Consider the following 14,871-nt stretch of genomic DNA (forward strand, 5'->3'; position numbering starts at 1 on the left):
TTTAGTTCAAATACCCAAGAACTTCCCCAGGCCAAACACTTTGGAAGCGCTTGGCAACCCTAAATCTTACGCTGAACAGGAAGAATATGTATTCGAGGTGTTTCACTGTGCCTGACATGCCCACAAGGGTCAGCAAGACATGGGTTTTGGAGAAAGACAAGTCTTCAACAAAAAAAAAAATATACCACTTTTCAGAGATCCTTAGCTCAAGTTGTCTCTGCCACCAGCAAGACCAGAATAAGCACTAATGCATTTGAAAAGGAGAACAGGTTTCCAGCATCTCTGGCCAGAGACAGAAACTCTTACTATTTAGCCACACTTCAAACAGACCCAAGAGGACATTTCAGACACCCCAAGGTGTCTCAGATGGTGCTGGATGCCAATATGATAACTGAATCAAATCAAAGGAGACAATGCCCTTCCTAGTACAGGCACAGGAATCTCCATTACACTGGTGGTATAACACACTAAATATCCTCCCTAAAACTTCAACACTGCTGGAGGGAAATTAGTTCCTAGACACAACCACACAGGAAAGTTCTGTTTATTCCTTAAATAATGCAGGGTCCATACATCAAAAGCAACCTGTGGGATACTCTGTGAAGTCATCATTCTGTCCTAAATTTGCACCAAAACTGAAAGCTTTCACCTGGTAGTACATATGTCTATTCATCTACACAAACAGCTCCAAGGATTTTTGAAAGAAACAGCTATCTGTGTTTCTAGCATCTTTGAGAGTCCTATGGTTGAACACACCAGCTTCTCTTTCAAAGCTACCCATCTTAAATCCCATAAAAGTTAACAGAATCGCAAAGAACAAGTGGTGTGAGGTGGTCCTGTAAGGATTAAAAGCTAAAGAGAGATGACTGCTAACAGTCAAGTCACCACATGTTAGCTGGCTACCAATTATCTGCAACTGCCAGTTGCAGGGTAACCTGAACTTACTTCCAGTTGATTTACAACACATTAAGCTAATAATTTCACTTTGTGCCATGATGGGATAGAAACCAGCATACAGTCAACATGACTCAGCTAAGCTGCACCACACTGAACAAAGGCAATCCAAAGGTCACCTCTTTTTCCGGCGTCCCCAAGGATTCTTCCTGCAACACTGGGGTGCGGCATCTTTGCCACGTTACCAGTATTTCACTGTTAAACCCTTCCCTTGACCTGAAGGAAAACACACATACAAAAGTCCAAAAACAAGAAACCTGTTAAAATGTAGCTTTTCTTTCCTCCCCTCTCCCTTCCATGTCCCGTATCTTTGTGGTTATCCTCACAAATAGCCCCAGGACCAGTTTACTTAAATTTTATGCAATCTCTCCTAATTGATGCTGAAAAGAGGTGGAGCTGCTGTTGTAACAGGAAGAAGCAGTCTGTCACTAGCCACAAGATTTAAGATAAAAACCTAACAGGCAGAATTCTCCCACACACGCTACCAAGGCCTGACAGAAATCTAAATATAATCAGTTAAACAAAATGTAAGCTCATCTTGCTCTACTCCAAGTGTAAAGTTTGTCAGTAACATGGATAACTTAATTGTGTGAGGAGTGAAGACTCATTTATGTAATTTAAGCTACTAGATCTTCATCAGACATTCCTAACAGTTAAGTGAAGGAGCATGCTTTGTTGTAGCCGTAACCTACAATCAGAATGGGACGCATTACATTGTTCTATATTCCAGACAAATGTCTCCAACACCTTTCTGTCTTGAAGACCAGTCTCCCTTGACCTTCCGTACCTCCACTTCTGGTGACAACCATGCTTTTTTCCTCTGTGCACTGGAGATTTTAAAATGACAGCTTGATTACCAACTACATTCAGTTGCACCTCCATGATGGAGAGGACTAACTCTTACTGCCTGAACCTAGACAGCAGTAAAGAAAAAGCCTGATGAAAATGAAATGGAAGACTAAAACATGCTTTAGTTTAAAGAGGCTTCTCTAGGACCTAGATTCTGACCACCCGAAACTTCAGTCGACTTCTATAGGGAAAGGAAAACCAGAATTGGTTTGCTGCTTGCAATTATACATTAACATGTACTTGGCATTAACATTAACCAAGTACTTCCTACCTCTTGCAGGAAGGGAGGCAGGACAAGGAAACTCAGTGAGTACAATACCTGTATCCCCTTCTTTATTCTGCAGCCCTGCTTTCACCACACACATGTTTAATGAACTACCTCTTCTGCACAACAGACACCAGAAATGGTGAAGCCATGGGAATGCAGCTGAGCTTTGCATTTTATGGCTTCCACCTTGAGCTTACCTGTCCCCAGCCACTCTAGCTGGGTATTTAAACCCATGACCCACACAAAGGATTAAGAAAGACCACATTTGTTACTGACACAGCTCACACTGTTGCCCTGACAGAGCTTATAGTAGGAAGAATTGTTCTTTCTCCTTGTTTAAGCATCATTATGTGTTACATAGAGAAGCTTTCATATGACTGAAAAAACAGTTCGAACATGCTGTCAGGCTCATCTGCACCTAAAAGATGATCTTAACTTTTTCTTTTCCAACACAGAGATAATGCAGTCCTTGTTCAAATTCTCTACCGCCATATCAGCCACACTCTTCCTGTTTCCTCCAAGAGACACCTTGCACATGGGCTGCCACCAGTAACTCCTTCCACACCCTTATGAACCAGCCAAAGTTGCCCACAGACATCTTTTGCAGTAGTTTTACACAGCAACGATGCTGCAAAACTGGCTGGAAGGCTGAATCAACCTTTGATTCTTCCTGACAAAGGAGGAAACAGGAAAGAATCCACAAAACGACAGTGCTGGAGGCAAACCCCTCAACCCATAGGAATACATTTCAAGACATGACACCGTGACTGCACAGACAGAGCATGTACCCAATGTGCATGCAGAACTTTCTCTGAGTAGCTATTGGCACCCAAACTAAACCAGCCTAAAACACACCACAGTAGCTCAACTCAAACAAGAAGAGAAGTACATACACAGTACTATTGCAGGTTAACTGCAATATTTATTCCCTCAGCCTCTTGAGCAGCTCTGACAACCTCTACTGAGCTTAGCTGGTCAGACAACTTCCAGAATGCAGTTTAACCAATTTAATGCTACCTGCAGAATGTCTGTCACACATCCAGTCCTGTGAGTGACAGCAGCGTGCGCATGTTGCATTTATTCTTAGTCTCACCTATCAGGCTTCAACAGCTAAACGGGCTAAATTCTTGTAGGAAATATGAAGGTTGTTTAAGGTCACCATGCTGGAAGCCTCGAACAAGATTATTCTCCTGTGACAAGACAGGCTTTAGAAACAAGGGAAGAAAGAGACAACACAGAAAAGTGGAAGGGAGTCTATTAAGAAAATGCCCTTCAAGAAGCTGGAGATATGCCCAACTGCAGATGACAAAAACACCTCTGGTTCACAAAACACCAACAAAACATAAAAAAGGTTCAGGTAAAAATTCAAAGAACAATGTGATCAAGACAATCTCACTAATAAATCCTTTTCCAGCATGTCAGAGCAGGAAGTCTATAGGCTCAGACTATCAGACTACTAAAGGAATATCGACAGAAGATGCATTCAAAACAAAGAGTTAGGGAAGTTGTTCACACCAGCCCTGGGAAGTTCATATTCTGGAACCTCTTTTTAGAGATACATTATCTCCTATGTTCTACCCAAAGTTAGTGTCAAAAGAACGGAATTTTATTTTATTCATTATTCCATTACCACCTGACTGAGGTCTGATAATATTCACCCAGACATTCAAAGAACTCTCTCAAAGAGAAGCAGAAGGGAGGTGAGAACAGAAACTCCTTCTCCCAAAGACTGAGACTTATGAGGGCAGCTAGACTAAGACTTGATCTGATTCTCAAGATGTTACTTCTCACATACAAGGTAGCTGGCAAATCAAATGGAGACCATCAGCTCATGGCAATAAACACAAGAACAGGAGTGCAACAGGCATCAAAATTTCTATTGGGTTCTTACCTAAACCTCAAGACAGAATGGGATAAAAACCTAGAGGCCTAGAAAACCTCAGCAGTCCACATACCAAGGCGGCAAACAACCAAACATGCCTTCAAAGTAGCAGGGGTCTATACAGTATGTTAGTTTTAATCAGTCTGTATTTTCAAATATCCCTGCCAACATTTCTAAGCACCTGTTGTCAGAATAATCCTCCCCCTTTCTCAAGAGGAAAAAGCCAAGTGCCTTCTCTCAGATTTTTCTCATTAAGATGGCATGACACACTCACAGAAATATTAATATCATACTGCAGAAGAGTTGGGGGAAATCCATACTCATCCCACTAGGTCTGTGCTGGTTTGACTGAAAATGGGTTAATTTTCTTCATGCAGCTAGAAACTTTTCTTTTTCATAGCTAGCATGCTCATTATTTGGACTTAATTTGAGAACAAGAGAAAACACCCCATCACAGAGTTAATGCTTTTAATTGCTCTGGTCTGAGAGCCAAGGACATGCTGAGTGCTCTGCCCACAGGTGAGATGCATCAAGGAAGGGAGGCATGGATGGGGCAGAGCTTGACTGACATTCAGACTGATCAATAAGAGTATTCCATCCCATTAGCGTCATGTTCCATATTTAAGGAGTTGATCACTTTCACTCTCTGGCTTCTCAGGAGCTTTCTCTTGCATGCATTGTTTTTCTTTCTTCACTCTTTTTGTCAAAGCTGGGTGAATTTTCAGTGCGGGACGTTTAGTCCGTCTTTTGCCCTTCTGCAGAGGCTTCTGGGCCTTTCTGCCTTTTTCCTCTTTTTTCACTGTTGGAGACCAGGTGCTGCTTGCTGGGGCTGGCTGCTCAGTTGTGGACAGAGTTCATGAGGAACTGCCTTGAGTATCTTTTATTTCTATTTTATATATATATATTTACTAGTAGTGTATTAGTATTTTGTTATGATATTAAACTATGTTTATGTCAATCCAAGTTTCTCCCTTCCCTTTCTCCCTTCCCTTCCCCTGTGGCGGTGGGGGGCAGGAGGGGGAGGCGGGTGAGTGAGCAGCTGTCATGGCTGTATTGCTAGCTCGGGTTAAAACACAACAAGGTCAGAAACTGTCCTGATCTAGAACAGCCTCTGCAGCATCTGGCCTTCTCCCAGCCTGTTGCAGAGGCTGCCTTTACTTACTGCAGTATATGCAGCCACCAGCTTGCCTTGTCAAAGGTAGGGCTGGGTTTCCCAGCTGGAAGTTAGTGTCTCAGAACAAGGTCAGTGTGGAAACACTTTCGACCATGTACACAGCTCAACAATCTCATTCCTAGAATCATTCCTAAGAGCCAGTAAGGACTAAAGGATTAATCTGATCATTCTCATTTTTAAGTCTCATGCCTCAAAATGAGCAAAGACAGTGAGAATGCTCACTGTAACATTAGCTGTGTGGAAAAGGGAAGACAGCTTGCCTGCTCTTCGATGTCCTTTAATCTTTCTACAATGTGATTACAGAGCCACAGGGTGATAGGATCATTCTCCCTGGCTTTAAATGGCTGAACTGTTGACACTGAGCTTACTTGAAATATACCACTCATATTAAGAGCAGGCACAGAAATCAATCACATCCAAAACTGCTAAACAAGGAACTGAAATAGGGGTCTACAACATGAAAGTGTAAAGTGCTTTTATTTGAAACACTAAGCACTTGTCATCTCCTCCGACAAGCAAGAGACACGACTTAACCATCTACAGACCAGGTTAAGCTGCAGCACTTCCAAAGTTAGACTACGCAAATGCGACAGGCATTTAGCAAAATGCAAAGTAATGAGTTTACAGTGGGTTTTTAAACATTATACAATTACTGCCTTGCTGTGGGATATAAATGTGACAAACAGCTTTGTAATATTCATGAAAAAGTATAAAGCAGTTGATTATCCAGCTTTAAAATCACGCCAGTTCTGGGCTGACATCACTCGTAACTACAGGGAATATGTCTCCAGCTAAGATTACACTGCATAAGCCCTCACTTAGCATGTTCCAAAGTGACCAGCAAGCAGCTTGTAAAAACAAGGATATCCCAAGGAATTATATAACTCCTTGCACAACAGCCACTGGCTACCAAAAGACAAGTTACCACATTAGTTAAACCTATAATGTACAACTGTTCTGGTCTCCCCACTTGCACCTAGATGACTGCATTACAAAGCAGTAGAGGAAAAGAGAAAGAATAAGCAGCAAGTATATCCTTACAGGATCTCCCACAGCATTATTCTAGAAGTGACCTGATCAAACTATATCCACTTCTAGTATTTCCATTTTTCTTTCGGACTACAAGTGAAGTAGCAGGGTTTGGATCTGTACCAGGCTTTACTAGAATCTAAATTCTTAAGCAGAAAAATCAAAGTGCCTATGCAAAACACAAAAATAAACCAGATTCTAGAGAGGTCTCTCTTAAGAGACTTCTTTCCTAGGTTTGATTCCAGTCAATCTAGTGGGTTTCTGGATTGCAGCAAATCCTGTACAATCCCTTCCTCAAGGAAGTTTCTCTGTCCATCACAAGAGGTCTGGCCAGCTGCTCCTCAAGTCTGTAGCATCTTCCCTTCAGTGGGGCACGCCCAGTGCTTTGGCATCCCTTCTGCCACTTATCAGTCAAGCAGAGATTATGTCTTAAGCAGTAGGCTTCATGACCTTCTACTGTTCCCGTCTTTCTTTTAGGAAAACCAAACTTCAGGTGGTCCACACTGCTCATCTTTGTGAACACAACATAATCCCATCCATTTAAGAGTTCTGAATTCACTGCTCAAATTAAACTATCTGAATGTTACATGATCTGATTGATAACACAGGAACTGATACTGGTACCTCTCACAAACAATCCCATAAGCACTGCAAGATGGCTGAGCCAACAAATAGGGCCCACATGCTCTCACAGCAAAAAAAAAAAAAAAAAGCAGCTGAGAACTACAGCATGTTCAAAACCTAGGAAAGCCTGTTCCAAGGAGGGACAGTTGCCAGGTCCATCTTCTAAGATGCGGTGAAAACATGGATCAGGAACCAGTCTGAAGGTTCCCATTTCCTCAGTGTCACAGGCTCCTTGTCAGGCTTGAGACTAGGAGATAGTTACTCAAGCTGAGCAAAAGGTCCTGCAGTCACATCTCGAAATTAGAGACATTACAAGCAGAATAGGAAGTTTGCCATTAAGAACGGCTTCAAAAAATTCAGTTTAAGACTTTTTAATGAAACTACAGAAGCCTTAAGATTTAAGTGATCCAGCATTGTCAGAATGACCTTGCATAAAAACTTTTTTTCTCCCAAAGCAAATTTATTTTTGCTTTTCTTTGAATTAAGCTGCAGAAGTAGATCAGTCCAACAGCCAACTGATAGAGAATCAAGGCTGAGATAGAAAGGAAAAGCAATATTTCAAATTCATCAGAGAGCTGTATGAAGAAGCTTGATAGGTGGATGCTCCCAGAGAATAACTGAGACACCAAGATAAATGCTTAAGCTTTTCCAGAGTGAGCCATCATTGATAGCCTCCATCTCAAATCTCTTCTAGTTCATTGTCTGCTCCCACCATAACTCCTCTTTGGGACAAAGCCTGCAAAGGCACAGGAATTGCATAAGACCCCTCCTGCAACCTCTGGCAAGGTTGGGTGGTTCTGTCTCCCTGAAAATCACTGCTTATCAGCGAGGCTTATCAAGCCCCAAAGGAACACTTGTCACACAACTAGCACCACAGCTTCCAGCAGCAGGACTCAGTCATTAAGAGTTCGCTCACATATTTGAACCAGCTGGAGCACTCAACCACAAACACACTGGAGGAGAGGGGGTTATGCACATTGTATTCTGCACCTTGTATTATGCATTGTATTCTGCATTGTATTATACACCTTGACACGCATAGTCAGGAGAAGCTTAAGGGTTCTAAATGTGCAGAAGCCCTTCAGAACATAATTTAAAATATTATTAACTTGAATGATTCTAGAGGGACATACACACAGGCCAAAGTGCCATCCCAATTAAGAGACATTTCTGGAATCCAATTCATGGACAGTTTACTGAGAAGGATGACCTTAATTGAGGTAAACTTTTTCAGTGCTATACTGAAACCTTCTGTGTGAGATCAAGGCTTCAAACACATGCTATCCTGTCAATACTGATTCTGATCACTGATTCAGTCTAATGTTTTCCTTCCAACATTCCATCTCTTCCCACTTGTCTGCTGTAGACAAGATACTTCCTGGTAATGTAGTTTCATTCCTTTAACATTCATGGTGAGGCAAAGCACTAAAGTATGAATCCTACTCATGCTAAAATGCAAAGGCAATAGAATACCCACCCTAATGGTATCTGAGCACTTAATTGTCCAACCTGTTCTTCCAAGCTTCAGTTACAGATATTCTAAAGCTTCTCTATATAAACAATCAGGAGTACTTAAACTTTAGCTGATCATGCATGTAGTGGAGGAGGAATCTGAAAACCCACCATTACTCTTTCAGCCCTAGATTCTATTGTACCTCTGCTGTTTTCTATGAAACCTCATAGCTTTGCCATCTGATTCACAATTTCAAGGATCCAATGAGGGCAACACTGGCAACCATTTGATAAGCAAGCCAACACAGAAAAAACTAAACATAATATGAACCAATTGGAACAGGACACAGAAAGAGCAAGTTTAAATGCCAGTGCTATGAAGCACAGCACCTCTAGAAACAGAAGAGCACTGTGGTTTAAAAAATAGGGTGTGATACGAGATAACAGTAGTGATTCACCTGGAAGACAAGGAGAGAACAAAACCAAGAGACAAGCCAAAACCTGCATTGAAATGACAACACACAGAGTCAGAGCCTTAACAGCTCCTTTGGTGCTGGAATGAGAGGTTAAAAACAGGGCAACCTGGCTCCATGGGAACAAGTCATAGGGAAAAGCTATATCCATCACAGAAACAAAAGCCATCAAACACTTAAGTGGCTCTTACCAGCTTACCGGCCAATTGTGATGCACACAGTCATCTCCAATCAACTACAGTAAGCCAGATTTTAAATCAGCACGACTTTTGAAATTTCAACCAAGACATTTATTCACAACCAAGACTCTGACCATAAAGACTGCAGATGCACAGAAGGAACAATACCAGGAGAAAAGGAATTTCCTGCCACAGTAGAACATGCATATGTGTCTCATCTTGACCACTATTCACATGCTTATATGTGCAGAATAAAACAGTAACTCCTCACACAAACTGCTAGTGTCTATTCGCATGCTGCCTCTTTTTTATGAACAGCATATAATTCAGTTCCATTCTGCTGGGGTTAATGTTTTTGGGGTCACGAGATGGATACATACATAACCTCTATCTCAAACACAGACAAGCATGCTAAACAAACATTTCTACAATCATGAGATGGATTACATTTTTCTTAGCTGCTTCCTGCTCTTCAATTCCCCTCATATTGCTTCTAGTAGTCTGAACCTCTGAGCAGCTGCTACTTAGAACCTCGTTTTTTAGAAGAAAGACCGTTAATACAGACAAGTGTCTGCCAACAAACCCAATGGGCTCTGAAATTTTAAGAACTTTAAAGGACAGACAGGGAAGAAGGGTGGGAAAAGAGGCTACTGCCCCTATTGAGAACAAGTTATTTATGCTCACACCTTGTTAGATACAAGAAACTCTGCTAAAGACAGATGGGTAACTGGGTTCTGCTTCAGTTAGGCCTCCCAAAGAACTACTTATTAACAGAAAACGCCCTGCAAACTCAAACACAAGCCTCGTTCTTTCTCTAAAGATAACTTCCCAGCAACATTATCCCAATGATTATATTCAGCCTTTAATCAGACTTCCAACCCTGAACAGTTCTTTCCAGTCAGAAACTAAGCAGATGTTCAGAACTGCCAGCATGTAGATGCTCTTGCTGTACTCAGCTGCAACAATGAGAGCTGGAAAAGGTGACCTTTACAATCCGGTACCTCAGCAGCACACAGTGCTGCCTCTCTTGCAATTCTTGTTTGACAGTCTGTACTACCAGAAAGAAAAACTGCATTTTTTTCCTCAGACAATACATAACAGAAAAATACACTGGCATGAGCCAGGGAAACCTGACGTGTTCTTCCCATTACGCTTCTGGAAGCTATCTGTCCATCACAGATAGCTTTAAACCAGTGGGTGTGAACACTTACTGCACACAGAGCAATAGACACTATTTTTGTGACCAAAAAAATTCCTTGGTTCGCATCAGGGTGCTATTCATCTATTTCAGGGTAAGTTAAGGTAGGGCTATCTAGCTAATGACAGGGTCTATAACAGTATCTTATAGACACCTAGTCTTGTCAAGCCTGTTCTTTAAACATCTGCCTAGTTGGGCTAGACAGTTTGTACCCTACATTAGTTGTTCATATGCTTCCGGTGAGATGACAACTAAGAAGAGAGCTGTACTTTTCAGCAACTCTAAATCATAGCAGACAGAAGGGAGCAAGTAGAGAACACCAAATACCTTCCTCATCCCTTTAGTGCAGCATAGCATATAGGCTGAGCTCCTAGTATAGGGTTCATTGGCAATAACAAGAGCTAACTGTAACATGATTTAGCAAGGAGCATAAGGCCATGCTTAACTTGAAGTATCTGCTTAGGACCTTGTGGCTTCTATAAGACTCAGGCAAGAGCTCTAACAGTTCTGCAAATGACCAGCTGGATTCAGACCAAGCATACACAAATGTCAAAAACAGTTCTGAGAAATACACCTTAGGGATGACCTTAACTGCAACGTTACAGCCCCACTTGTTTCCCAAGAAAACAGACACAGCACAGGAGCAAAAATTTGCCACTTAAAATATAGCCCAGAACAAATCCTGCCATCTCCAGACAAGGTCTGTCTAGGCCAAGCAGTGCTTTCATGCCGGCAGTATAGGTCAGACCCTGTGTTTCCTCTCCTTCAGTCATAACCATCGTAGGCCACTTTCCTACGTTGGTCCAGGATCAAAATAAGCAACAAATGCAAGATGCTGCCACCTCCTGATTCAATAGGAGACTGACCCAGAAAACCCACAAAGCTGTACCAAGTCACAGCTAGAGTAAGTGCATCTAAACACTACTCACTACTGCCAAAAGGGGACAGTTGCCTTTTCTGTGTTTGTCCTGCCTCTTGAAAAGTCATTTCTACTTGCATTCCAGAAAGTTCTTCATGAAAGAGAAATGAATCTGTTTTCCTTCAGATTAGCAATTTTAATCAGGACAGTGATGACTACGAGAATTGGTGGCAGCACAACTGAAAGCAAGGGACAAGAGCAACAGAACAGGGGTCATCACATTCCACAGCAGAAACATGCTGACAGCCTCAGCTATATCATCTAACCCTACTTTAGAGGATTTGAGGTGTGTGGCAGCTGCATCCTGCAACTTTTTAAAATGGAAGTGCTCAAACAAGGAAAAACTGCAGTGATTATTAAGAAATGCAGGTTCTTCCTGCATCTCCACAAAACCAGGATCAATGGGATGACCAACAAACTCAGCTTTGTCCTTCCTTGTCACCAAAGTGGATATTCAACTCTCCAGGGTCAGTCTGTCTCACAATAAGCACTTCTAAAAGCATTTCTCAGGTTTCATTTATTTACTCAGAAAAAATCTCACTCTCCTTGAAACACAGTGCAAACAACAGGTATCACCCTTAACACTAGCTGCAGGAGAATCACATTACCCAAGGGGAGAACGGGGAGGAAGAAAAAGTGAGAGAAAGAACGTAGCCAACACTACCAACAGGAACAACAGCAAGAAAAAGCAGCAAAACCCATATCCCTGGGGAAACAGGGAAAAACTTGATGGCTTCCAAGAATTTTAGTTTCCTTTTTTTTTTCTTTTTTTTATTCCATCCTCTATCTTCTTTTATTGCCTTACTAATTAAAAATACATTTTGGAGTAATACTTATAGGGAGTCTTGAGTTTGCACAGAAGTAACTCTGTGAGACATAAATTCAGCAACCTGAAGTACTTGGCATTGACACAGACTCAGTCCAGAATACAGTAATTACTTTGTCAACAGGAATCTGCTACCGCCAATGCACTGCAGGAACAGGAGCCACACAGAAACTATCCTTCTGCACTAGCACCTCCTGCAGCTTATTTACGGTGCAAATCAGAAATTAAACCAAACACGAATAATACTTTGCAGCTATCTATGCCAACAAGTGTTTCCCAGCACTCTTCCACAGCTTTCTTCAAAAGTCACTATACAATTTTTTTAAATTGCAAACATCTTCCATCAGCTGACATAGCCAAAATAGTTTCATCCATTGTACAGTAGCTTTAGAAAGGCTTGTAGGCCTAAGTAGATCGGAGCAAGGTAGAGGAAATTCTCGCTTTAACATATACCTTACTGTTACAGGGTTATAGGCGAGGGTTAGTATGCACATATTCTAAAAGGTATCAGGCTTTATGGGAATCATACACATGGTAACATCAGCCAAACATACTGGTGTATCAGTAAAGACTTACATACCAGGACGCAGCTACAAGAACGGTTCCCCACCGATTTGCTTCGTAGTAGTCTGCCTTCTGAGAAAAGCAGGGGCAGTAACAAAGTCCTGTCCTACGATCCAGAAAACAAATTCTGAATCAGTGTATTTTACATTTTAATTTTAGATAAGCTAACCTACTTTACAAAAAGTGAAATCCCCACCTCATCTTGGTTCTCTACAGTTTCAAGTTGTACAGGCTACAACAGGTCTGCAAAGAAATCTTTATTCTAAAATATGCCTCTTCAGCAGTCAGCAACCATCCTCACTCAGTCCCTTGACAGACAGCAGAAGGTCTAGACATAAAAGCAGGCCCAAGACTCTTCTCTAACCTAGGGCATGATTATTGTCAGTCACCCTGGTCACTCCTCAACTGTGGTTCACCTCTAATACTCAGTCATCAGAGAACGCCCATCAGCAGTCACTTGCACAAAAACGCATGGACAAACAGGCTAACTACGAGATGTTATAAACACCATTTTAAAGAGAGAAGTTTCAAGCTGCTGTCATAACAGGGTTATGAAAGGCATCCTGCAGACACCAAGGGAATTCTTCTACATTCCTGTTAAAACAGGTTTAGGCAAAGCAATTATGCGTTCCATAAAATAAAAAGATACCTAGCTGTGCTGGCTTGACTGAAAATGGGTTTATTTTCTTCAGGCAGCTAGAAACCTTTTTTCCCCCCATAGCTAGCACACTCATTATTTGGATTTAGTTTGAGAACAAGAGATAACACCCTAGCACAGAGTTAATGTTTTTAATTGCTCTGGTCTGAGAGCCAAGGACATGCTGAGCACTCTGCCCACAGGTGAGAGGCATTGAGGAAGGGGGGCACAGATACGGCAGAACTTGACTGACATCCAGAATGATCAATAAGAGTATCCCATCCCACTAGCATCATACTTCAGATTTAAGGAGAGTCAGGACATTCTAGTTGGCTCTTCTGCTCACTCACTCTGGCATACAGTCAAGGGAGTTCAGTGCAGGATGTTTAATTTGGCTTTTTGTCACTTTGCAGAGGCCTCTCAGCCTTTCTGCCTTTTTCCTCTTTTTTCAGGTCCAGGGTGCTGCTTCCTGGGACTGGCTGCTTAGTGTGGATAGAGTTCATGAGGAGTTGCGTCAAGTATCTTTTATTTCTATTACATACATATATGTTTACTAGTAGTGTCTTAGTATTTTGTTATTTTATTAAACTGTGTTTATCTCAATCCAAATCCCTTCCCTTTTGATTCTCTCCCCTGTTGGGGGCAGGGGGGAGGGTGGAGGAGGGCTTGAGTGAGCAGCTACCATGATTGTATTGCTAGCTTGGGTTAAACTACAACACTACCAAATATCTGGCACAGCAAGAACTAAAAGGAAAGCCACTTCCAAGCTTAGTGTCCTGTTTTCCCCCTCCTGTGCATGGATTTGCTGTATTGTAATCTATGTGGGAAAGCATTGCTATCAGGGGCTTTGCTGCACTAAGGAGCCTTTTTTACCCCATCATTCTTGACCAAGAGCCAATGAAGAAGAGAAATGAGGAGTAGTTAAGGTTGAAAGAGACCTCTGGAAATGGCTTTATCTACCTGGCACTATTAAAGTCTCATGAAAAGTTTCAGCAGCTATCCTTACTGGAAGACTTTTTTTTTCCCTCCTAAAATAGACTATGGTAAAGGTTCTAAAAGCTCATACTACCAATACTTCAACTTTGTGCAACATGAAAGGCCTGAAACCCACCAAAAGGGCAACACATGGATGTAAAACATTCTCCAAAGCTGTCCTGGGGCATCTGCAAATTCAAGATGTTACATGAACTGTTATCAATTGCAGCTGCTTCTGACTTTCCAGTCATGTCAACTACACCATCTAGTGGATTACAGGCAGATGAACACTTTTTTTGGTCAGTAACAAAACAGCCTGTAAAGCAATACCACAGAGTAATTTCTAGTAAAGTTGAAAAATATAAGTATTGCTTATGAATAAAACACACTAAATAAACCTGTTGTGGGATTTCCAGTAACTGGAACCTCACTCCATGAGCAGCTTACACAGGTGATGCAATAGGAACACAGAAACACACGATTAGATACAGTCTTTGACTACAGAATCAAGAGGTTAAGTATCAGTAAAACTACCACTGTCAAGTCTGCATATTTAACAAGATAAAACTCCAGAGAACAAATAAAGACTCCTGGGATGAGCAACTGCTGAATCAGTTGTAGAAGCACAGCAATAAAAATAACCTTTATTCAGATCAAGACAACAATATAACTCTGAAGAATAAGTATCTCTTTTTGCAAGCTTCACAATCAACTCAGCACTTTGGCCTCTTCACAGAACTGTAATTTCTATAATCTCTGTAGAAATATTCCAATTTATCAGGGGACATTTTTCTTTTCAGGCTTTGCTTTCCCATTTCTGAAGAGAGAGGGACAACCACAGCTATAGACAGCCTTTTGCACTCCAGCC

The 14,871-nt window shown here is 41.6% G+C and overlaps 1 protein-coding gene across 2 annotated transcripts in view; it reads right to left on the reverse strand.

Annotated features, from left to right (window-relative positions):
• LOC102090794 (transmembrane protease serine 11E) overlaps positions 1-14,871 on the reverse strand; it is a 50,185-nt gene that overhangs the window by 34,395 nt on the left and 919 nt on the right. For both annotated transcript variants that reach the window (XM_065061642.1, XM_021300405.2), the window contains exon 2: positions 12,408-12,497. The gene's annotated coding sequence lies outside the window, so the exon portion shown is untranslated. The remainder of the gene's footprint in view (positions 1-12,407; positions 12,498-14,871) is intronic.

Source organism: Columba livia, chromosome 4 (genome assembly GCF_036013475.1).
Source record: "Columba livia isolate bColLiv1 breed racing homer chromosome 4, bColLiv1.pat.W.v2, whole genome shotgun sequence".
In the NCBI taxonomy this organism is placed as follows: Eukaryota; Metazoa; Chordata; class Aves; order Columbiformes; family Columbidae; genus Columba; species Columba livia.